Source organism: Vipera berus (genome assembly GCF_964194415.1).
Source record: "Vipera berus genome assembly, chromosome: 7".
Classification (NCBI taxonomy): Eukaryota; Metazoa; Chordata; class Lepidosauria; order Squamata; family Viperidae; genus Vipera; species Vipera berus.
In genome coordinates, this window is record NC_138209.1 from 10,990,701 (window position 1) to 10,999,620 (window position 8,920).

General features: G+C 43.7%; 1 protein-coding gene across 2 annotated transcripts in view; it reads right to left on the reverse strand.

Moving 5' to 3' along the window:
• The window catches only part of LIN54 (lin-54 DREAM MuvB core complex component), a 35,585-nt gene extending 26,899 nt beyond the window's left edge, over positions 1–8,686 (reverse strand). The window contains exon 1 of one of the 2 annotated variants that reach the window (XM_081332298.1): positions 8,491–8,686. The gene's annotated coding sequence lies outside the window, so the exon portion shown is untranslated. Of the gene's footprint in view, positions 1–5,054; positions 5,317–8,490 lie in introns of those variants that run through there. The other variant, XM_081332297.1, reaches the window with a different exon arrangement.
• Positions 8,687–8,920: the final 234 nt, after the last annotated feature.

Sequence of the window (8,920 nt, forward strand, 5' to 3'; positions counted from 1 at the left end):
TACCACTAGACTTATACCAACTGTTCTTAGACAAAATTGGAATTTACTGATAAATCCTTCTTTGGATTAGTCAACAGCCAATATTTTTTTAACATAAACTTGTAGTACTACTGTAAGTAAAGTGACTGAACTTAGATTTTTTTGTAAAAAAAAACCTTAAGTGCAGAAACTGGATTCTCCAATTCTACATCTAATATTTATGGATTTCCTGAACAATTTTTGAAGAAGAAAGAAATAAGTATGTTTTATAGGAAATAGATAGGTATTAGCACAATCAAAGATACCTTTGGATTACTTCCATAGTGTGCACTTACAAGGAAATATAAAAATGCAATCATACTGTCAATAATGCATACTGACCTATTTCAAAAACTACACTTGAAAACATGAAAGAGAATCTGTTAAATCCAACTATTGTGTAGCTATATTACTAAATAACATATGAAAGTTTTATGCCAATTAGCAAAGTATTTGAAGTATATATTATTGTGCTACTAGTCTTCTGTAGATCCCATGTATGAAGACGTGTTGCGTTACATAGAATCATGTCTATATTTACAGTGGTATGATTTCTAATATAAGCCCAAAATAAATCATACTATGCTTAAGTGCTATATGCAAATATTACTTTAGGAAAGGAACAGGAAAGAAAGATACTCCTTAGATTCTACAAACTAGTCTGATAAGATAATAGATCAAACAGACTGAATGCATTACAAAAGGAGAGCTCTAATTTATGGTCTGCTCCCGGAATTAACACTTTCTAGAGATAACCCATGCTAGTTTTTTGTAGTAACAAAATAAAGCCAGTTTTGTGGGATCTAAAAAGACAAATAAGCTGATAATAGCCTCCACAGATTCTATTTTACACTTTTTGAATATTATGATACTGACACAAAACACATGCAGAGATAAGGGTAGAAGAAACAGTAAAGAAAGGTGAAACAGAGGGCAAAAATCCTAATTATCTACAGATAGCAACTATTTACAAAACATCTTTTCACTAGTGAACTAATTAACATATTACATCAAGGAGCTTTAGAACCCTTTGTTTCTGTGCAATCCATGGACAGAACTAAGTCACTGGATGAGCTGTGGCTCACATATTTGGCAATGAAATTGCTCTTTGTCATTTTGGGGGATTTAAGAGTAGATTCTTCAACTCAATGATAGAAAGCCCTAGAAATGTAAAGCATTCATTATTTGTTTAAGGGTGTTGACATTTTTTTTAATTCAGTGTCCATTTGGTATTTAAACCAGGAAGTTAACTCTACATAGACTGCTGACATATCAAGGATTGCTGACATATCAACATATCTGAAGGATCATTCACAGGAAAGATATATTTCAGTTTGGAGGAGATGGATAAATTATATTCAAAACAAATATGGGACCAAAAAGTACCATTTAGCTTATGAGTAGATTTAGTGGGATATTGTTATTGGTACGTTGTTTGTAGTTATGTTAAAAGAGAGTTAAAGCGCATTATGAATTTGGTTAATTGTATATTATGCATAATTTTTATTAAGAATATGATTATTGTAACTATAATCCTGTATTTAGCTCTGGGAAGTGGGGGGGAAGTGGGTGGGTTTGGGGTGGGAGGGATTTGGGGATATATTGTAAAATTTTGTTTTTGTAAAACTCTTTAATAAAAAAAACATACAATCAAACGATAAATTGACGATTTGTGGGCATATAAAATTATGACTTAGATAGTGTTGCTAGTTCAAATATAAATCTGGGTATGCTGCAAAGCTTGGTTCCTGTGTTTGTATCAATGTGGCTTGTTCTACTGTTGCTGATAATTTGTTATAGGCTGGTTGGTTGACTACATACAAGTACATACTACCAGCCACAACTTACAAGAAAGAAATGCCACTATCCAAAATGAGCTCAAGAGAATCAATTACGGTATACATTTAATTAGTTTTACCTATAAACCATAGATAATACCGTTTTCTTCTTTGGTTTACTGTAGAGCATCCCCAGTCACATGACCATGATTCAGAAGCTTGGCAAAGGGCTCGCAATTAAAATGGACACAGTATTCTGCAGTCACATGATTGCCATTTATGAACTTCACTGAAGGCTTCTGACAAGCTGGTAGGAAGCTACAAATAGCAATCACGCGACATTGCACGTAATAACTTGATTCACTTAATGACACCAACCAGAACTGCTGCAACTGCTGTCATAGGTTGGTGCGCTTAGGTGACATCATGCTTTACAATTGCACTGTTTGTGATATTGCTTCTCCCAATCACTACCTGTAAATCTATTCTAACTGTTACAAGTTTTGAGATTTCATGTTCAGGCTTATCCATGTTTATTTATTTTATTATTTTATTACATTTTTATATCACCCATTTCACCTAAGTGAGTCTGGGCAGTTAACAGAATATAGGTGTTGTTTTTTTAAAAAAAATGTAAACGTGATATTTGGATGTATTTCACTTAAGATTAGCCCAATATTACACAAACCGTATCTTACTGTTGTTAAAAAGGACTACTTGGGAATCTAATCTGACTGAGATAGGTTTTGGGATTTTAAGCTTAGCAATGTGTATTACAGGTAAAAAACAGATTGCATAATGTTGGAAGGTCTTCATCATGGTTCATCCAAGCTGGGAATAAACATGGCAATTGCTTTGGGAAGAAGGTTGTAGTTTATTGGAGAGGAGAACCAGACAGGAAGATGTCTGGCAGAAAAAAAAGGACTGAGCACATGTAGGGAGTGGGTTTTTATACCCTCTGGAGCCTTTTATTTGGAGTGATTTCCTGTGTTGTGTATTCTGAGCTGAGTCTGGGTTTGCCCTTCTGGTATTCTGATGGTGATGGGTTACTCCTATTATGTCCAAAGGTCATATCCTCCTTCCCTGGGGCTGGGGTATTTTACGTCTTTGTCTTCTTAATCTCCTAGCTCCCTGGATTTACATCTGCATCTCTATAGAGCTGGTTTCTGCTTGGGGGAGGGAGACCTGGGGCTATTAAGAAAACTAGCCATGCTTTCCTGACTCTTCAAGATCCTTTGAGGAAATATATTTTCCTGCCCTTTTAATATTTCCTTCTCTGGGGGGGGCTGACTTCCCACAATAGTTTCTGAAAGTGTAAAAGTATTTTACTTAAGAATATAACATATATAAAACACAGGCAAGTAGTCTGCAGACCATATTGGTTTCCACTTTACAGCATGCAATATAAAGTTTATATAATTAAACATAAAAAGTTCTCCTATACTTCTGCAAAAGTTCATTTAAAAGCAGAAAAGATACTCCATCAAACACCTGGAATTCAAAACTAAGCACAGTTCTTTTCTACACTGGTTAAATGCCTTATGCCAAGGATCTTCAAACTTGGCAACTTTAAGACTTGTGGACTTCAGCTTCCAGAATTACTCAGCCAGCCCTGAGGAATTGAAGTCCACAAGTCTTAAAGCTGCCAAGTTTGAAGACCCCTGCCTTATGCTGTATATTATGCTTAAATAATTTGCAGTGCCTTATATTTGTTTTATGTATTATTTTAGTATGAGGCCCTTTAAATACAACTGTAGAAGAGAAAATATAAAAGAATCCTTTGTTTACATTATCAGGTATTTTATTTCTAATATATCACTTGAACATACAATCTCTAATTATTTTTGGGTACAAAATCACTCCTATAACATTTAATCACCTTATAAGATCTATAAAATAGAAAGGCTCCAAAGTTCAAAATAGCGGAAGAGCTACAGTCATAGAAAAATGGTTCTACCCCAGAAGTAAGCTAAACAACAACGGTGAGATTAATTTGTTGCAGTTTAGGATTGAGCTGTTAAATAAAAATGTTTTTTTTCCTTCCAGAGGCGGAATAATTATCATTCCTCTCTATAGCATTTTTGCCAGGAACAAGGGGCTGTCCTAAAATCACCCTAAGTACCCACAGCCTCCTATTTAAAAAAGGGGAGAAACTTTTTTCGTTTACTGGCCGCGCTGAGCTTTCTTCACTTTTTCAAGTTAATGAGGTGTTTTTTTAAAAAATAAATAAAAATAAAATAAAAATAAATTTAAAATATGAACAGCCAAATACAGGTTGGAAGCTTTCTTTGCTGTCCCCCAGCCACAGCGAAAGCGCTAATTAAAAGAGACGACTTTGGAACACACCCATGAAGGTGGCAAGAGCAGCTACGAAATCAGTTTTTACCACCTTTGCCTTGTGTCCCACAAGCGCTTTTAAAATACACATATTTTTCACTACCCTGTACAGCAAGCAAGCAAGCAAGCAAGCAAATAAATAATAATAATGAAGAAGAAGAAGGAAGAAGGAGGAGGAGGAGGAGGAGAAGGAGGAGGAGGAGGAGAAGGAGAAGAAGAAGGAAGGAGGAGAAGGAGGAGAAGAAGAAGGAGGAGAAGGAGAAGAAGAAGAAGAAGGAGGAGGAGGAGGAGGAGGAGGAGGAGGAGGAGGAGAAGAAGAAGGAAGAAGGAGGAGGAGGAGGAGGAGGAGAAGGAGGAGGAGGAGGAGGAGGAGGAGGAGGAGAAGAAGAAGGAAGGAGGAGGAGGAGAAGGAGGAGAAGAAGGAAGGAGGAGAAGGAGAAGAAGAAGAAGGAGGAGGAGGAGGAGGAGGAGGAGGAGGAGAAGGAGAAGAAGAAGGAAGGAGGAGGAGGAGAAGGAGAAGGAGGAGGAGAAGGAGAAGGAGGAGGAGGAGGAGAAGAAGGAGAAGGAGGAGGAGGAGAAGAAGGAGGAGGAGAATGCTTCCCGGGTAACCGAGGGATCAGCAAGCCTTAGAGCCCGCATTCCTCCATAAAAAAAGAAAGGGTCCCCGCCATCCCCCCCCCATCCCGGGACTCCTAGCCTTCCAGCTGACCCTGACCGTAACCGCGGCACAGCTGGACAGCTCTCCATCGGCCCCTGGGAAGACCCTTAGGCCCCCGGAGCTCCCAATCCCTCTCCCAGCAGCGAAGCCAGGGCGCTTCGGGGGGGGGAGGGGAAAGAGACGCACGGACACCTGCCGGCGCCAAGCAGGACCCACTCGGGTCGGCCTGGGCGGCCGGAGCTTCGCCAGGCTCTCTCTCTCACCCTGTCCGGGAGGCAGCCGCCAGAGTCCTGCCGGGCGGGCCGGTGTCAGCTCCCGGATGGGCAGGGAGAGGAGGAGGAGGAGGGGGCGCGCGTCCCGCCTGGAGGGTTCTGCCCAGCTGAGGGAGCGGCCGAGGGGCAGCTGGCAGCGGCGGCGGGCAGAGCCTCTTCAGGCGGCTGAGCTCCTGCCTCTGGAATGTCAAGGGCCGGGATAGGATTTCGAAAGATCCGCCATTTTCACTTCGTCATCACCCTCGCAGCCCAGCTCCGCAGCCACCACAGCCGCCTGCCTCCCTCCTCGCCCGGAGCCCGCCCCGCCGAGGGAAAGCCCTCCCACCGGCAGGAAAGGAGGACCGCGGGAGATGGGCCCCTTCCAGCCCCCCCCCCGGCCGCCTCCCCGCCCGGCGGCGACCGGAGCCAGCCCGGCAGCTGAGCCCCGAGAGGAAGGCGCGGCTGCTGGGGGTGGGGTGGGCGAGGCCGGGACCCGCTCTCGAAAGGCCGCCGGGCGGCTCGGCCGCCTCGAGTCCCCGCGGCACCTTAACAGGCTCGTCGCGGTTTGGACAATTGAAAAAGTGGCGGATTTACGAGCAGGAGCTTTCGTCTTGAATTAAGACAGGGCACAGTTCTTGCTTCAAGGTCCAGTTTAAAACGGGACGGAAAGTCATTTAATTAAATTAGAGAGGCGGGGAGCGGGGATCTCAAACAGTTGATATTAACAGAAACTGACCTTTTTAAGATCTTGAAAAGGTAGTGTAGAAAATGCGAGAGCAAAAAATACAGTGCAGGTGTTTTTTTTTTAAACAAAAACAAAAACAACCCCCCCCTGTATTATCTTATCTCAAAAACTATTTACTTGGGTCACCTGCCAAATTCTCAAGAATGAAACCCAAATCAGCAGAGCAAACTAAAGCAAAACCGAAAACAACAAAGTATTACAGAGCTTGAGTGAACTAAGGTGATACATATTTATTTACTCAGAAGGAAAGCTGACAGCTATGAAGTTGCACAAAGAATTTGAGCCTTGGATTTTTTTTTTGACTGACAGGCACTGCTTCTATAAGCAGTTAACATACGTCTTAATAGTCAAATGAAAATGGCACTGTAGTAGGACAAATGTTTTAACCCATGAATCTATTCAAGGTATTCTGTAAACCACATGAGAAAAATTGTAAAGCCGATGCTCTGTCACAGATGAGCACAAGCATAAATACTGGGCCCATACTGTACACTAGCAATAAATCTGTGATTCCCAGTTGTTGCCAAATTACAACAATTCAACATCTGGGCAAATTTTGGTTTCCCTTCTGTGTACTAGACTCTCAGCATAAATAATCTGGCCAAACCATTGGCTGCAACAATCATAACAAACATTTCATGGAAAATTCTGTATATGCTAAGCTTACTGTACATGTTTATCAGTCTTATAAATATAGCAGTTACAATCTGAATACCATCGCCTTCATGCTAAAATAGGATAAAAGCCTGATTCCATTTCCTACATTGGCATTAATTCAGAGGGAACAAAATAGATCCCATCAGAAGAGAATATATGTAGCTCTGGGTTGAACTGTGGAGTTCTTGGTGCTCTCTGACCTTGATTGTTTGCTTGCTAATGTTACTTGCTCACAGTTTAGTTTAGTAATGAAGTCTGCAAGCAAACAACTAAGCTCAGAGAGCATCAAGGACTCAAAAAACAACAACCCCAAACCTCAATCTGTTTAATTTACATTTAAAATAATTATATTATAGAACAGAGGCTCACAATGTATGGCCAATGTTGTATTCACCCCCTGAAAAGTTTGGGTTTAGCCTGCAGAGTCCCCACATTCCACTCCATTGAATAGAAGTCAAATTTTACTTTTACCTTGGTGTCACCTACTTTTTCATGTCTAGTCCCTGGCATGTCAATGAAAGGCCAAGTACAGTCCTTGGACTGAAAAAATTACACAGCCTTATTAAGGGATTAGGTTCTTAATATGCCACTAGTATTTGGCTCTAAGTACTCTGTAGATTTACCTCAACTTCCCAATATCATTTTCACAGTCAACATAGTAATAAAGCAACTTATTAAGACAACATTCATAATGGTTTTCAAATACATTTTACATAGTTTTCCACTCACCCACAATGAGTGGCTTTATATAAACCTATTTGGTCATTGGGTTCTCTTATTGTTTTCTGAGGAATGGATCATCATAAGTTTCAGAAGATACTACTAATTCTATGGAACTGAAATGTACTTGCCAAAAGTAGGAGAAAAAGACACCTATTTATGATAAGAACAAATTGAGATTCCTTTAATAGCAAATAAAACCTCTCTCATTTTCTTTTTACAAAACAGACCCGTTTTCTGAATCCTGATTAGAGATAATAAGACAGCACATGAGTCCTTCGGGAGAAGGGTGGTATACAAATTAAATAAATAAATAAAAATAAATAAATGAGGTCCAGCAAGAATAGTCTGCAAAGCCAGGCAAGTATAGAAAATGGTACTAAAATCTGATGACAGTGCCCCAGATGATTTGCTTAGGTTCCTTTTTCTCATCTAGCAAGTCTTTCTTTTATTTCCTTTTTTCTGCACCTGGAATAAGGTGGCTGACACTCCTCCCCCCCACCCACCTCACAAAGGATACGACAGGGTAGATATCTATGTACGCAAACAAAATTTACTTTAACTTTTTTCCCTTCCTTTCACAGAAAGTAAAAATATAAAAAAAAGCAAAGACTTTTCCGACCAAGTTATCGTTTCCAGCCTAGGGGGTTTATTTTGGAAGCTAAGTAAATATTCTACTGCAGGGGTCTTCAAACTTGGCCCTTTTATGACTTGTGGACTTCAACTCCCAGAATTCCTCAGCCAGCAAAGCTGGCTGAGGAATTCTGGGAGTTGAAGTCCACAAGTCATAAAAGGGCCAAGTTTGAAGACCCCTGTTCTACTGGTTTCTCTTCCCCACCCACCCAGCGCTGAGAATGCCTGCTTGCTTCCCCCAAAGCAACCCCCTACCAGGGTCGACTTACGCTGGCCCAGCCGCGATCCTCTCCAAAGGGCGACACCAAAACCCGCCGCCGCCGCCCCCCCTTCCCCACCGTGAAAGCCAAGGCCGCCCTTTCGCCAACCTGACGCGGAGCTGGAACCGCCTCACGTCCGGACGGCGCCACGCCGAGCTCAGCACCGCGGCGGGGAAACTCTCTCTCCGTCCCCCCCCCCTACACACACACACACTCCGGGCGCCGACTGCGGTTCTCACGGCGCTTCCCAACCCGGGTCTGGCAGTCCCCGCCCCGAGGAGGGAGAGGCGGCCAAGGGCGGCCACAGTCGGGCAGCCTCCCTCCTCGCCAGCTTCACTTTGGCAGGGCGGGCCGGTTCTTGTCAAAGGCGTTCGGCCGCTCCCCCCGTTTTCGCCGTTAGCCGTTCAAGCCCGCCCGACGCCGGCAAACTCACCTGCCGCGGCCTCGCGGGGGGCCGGGAGGGGGGGGGAGGCGCGGCGCTGGCTTCTCCCCCCTTCGCTTCCCCGCCCCCCCCCTCCGTCTGCCCCCGCCGGCGCGTACCTGGCCGGGGCTGGCTGGCTCGCTCGCTCCCGCGCGCGGCCGGCTCCCACGCCACAAGCAGCCCAGCCCGGCGGCAGGTTCCGTGTCACGGTTCAAAATCACGCGCCTCGCGCCATTCCGACGCCGCCGCATCCCATAATAGCCGACCGCGGCGCCCTGACAACCGACGTCGCGCCACCCCCTACGGAGCCTCAGCCCCTGCGCTCCATTCTCCCGCCTTCCCTCCTCAAAGCTGGCCCCGACTTCCGGCCTTCTTCCCGCCCACCTGTCGCTAGCCGCTTCCGGCAGTGGGAGAGAGAGAGAGAGAGAGAGAGAGAGAGAGA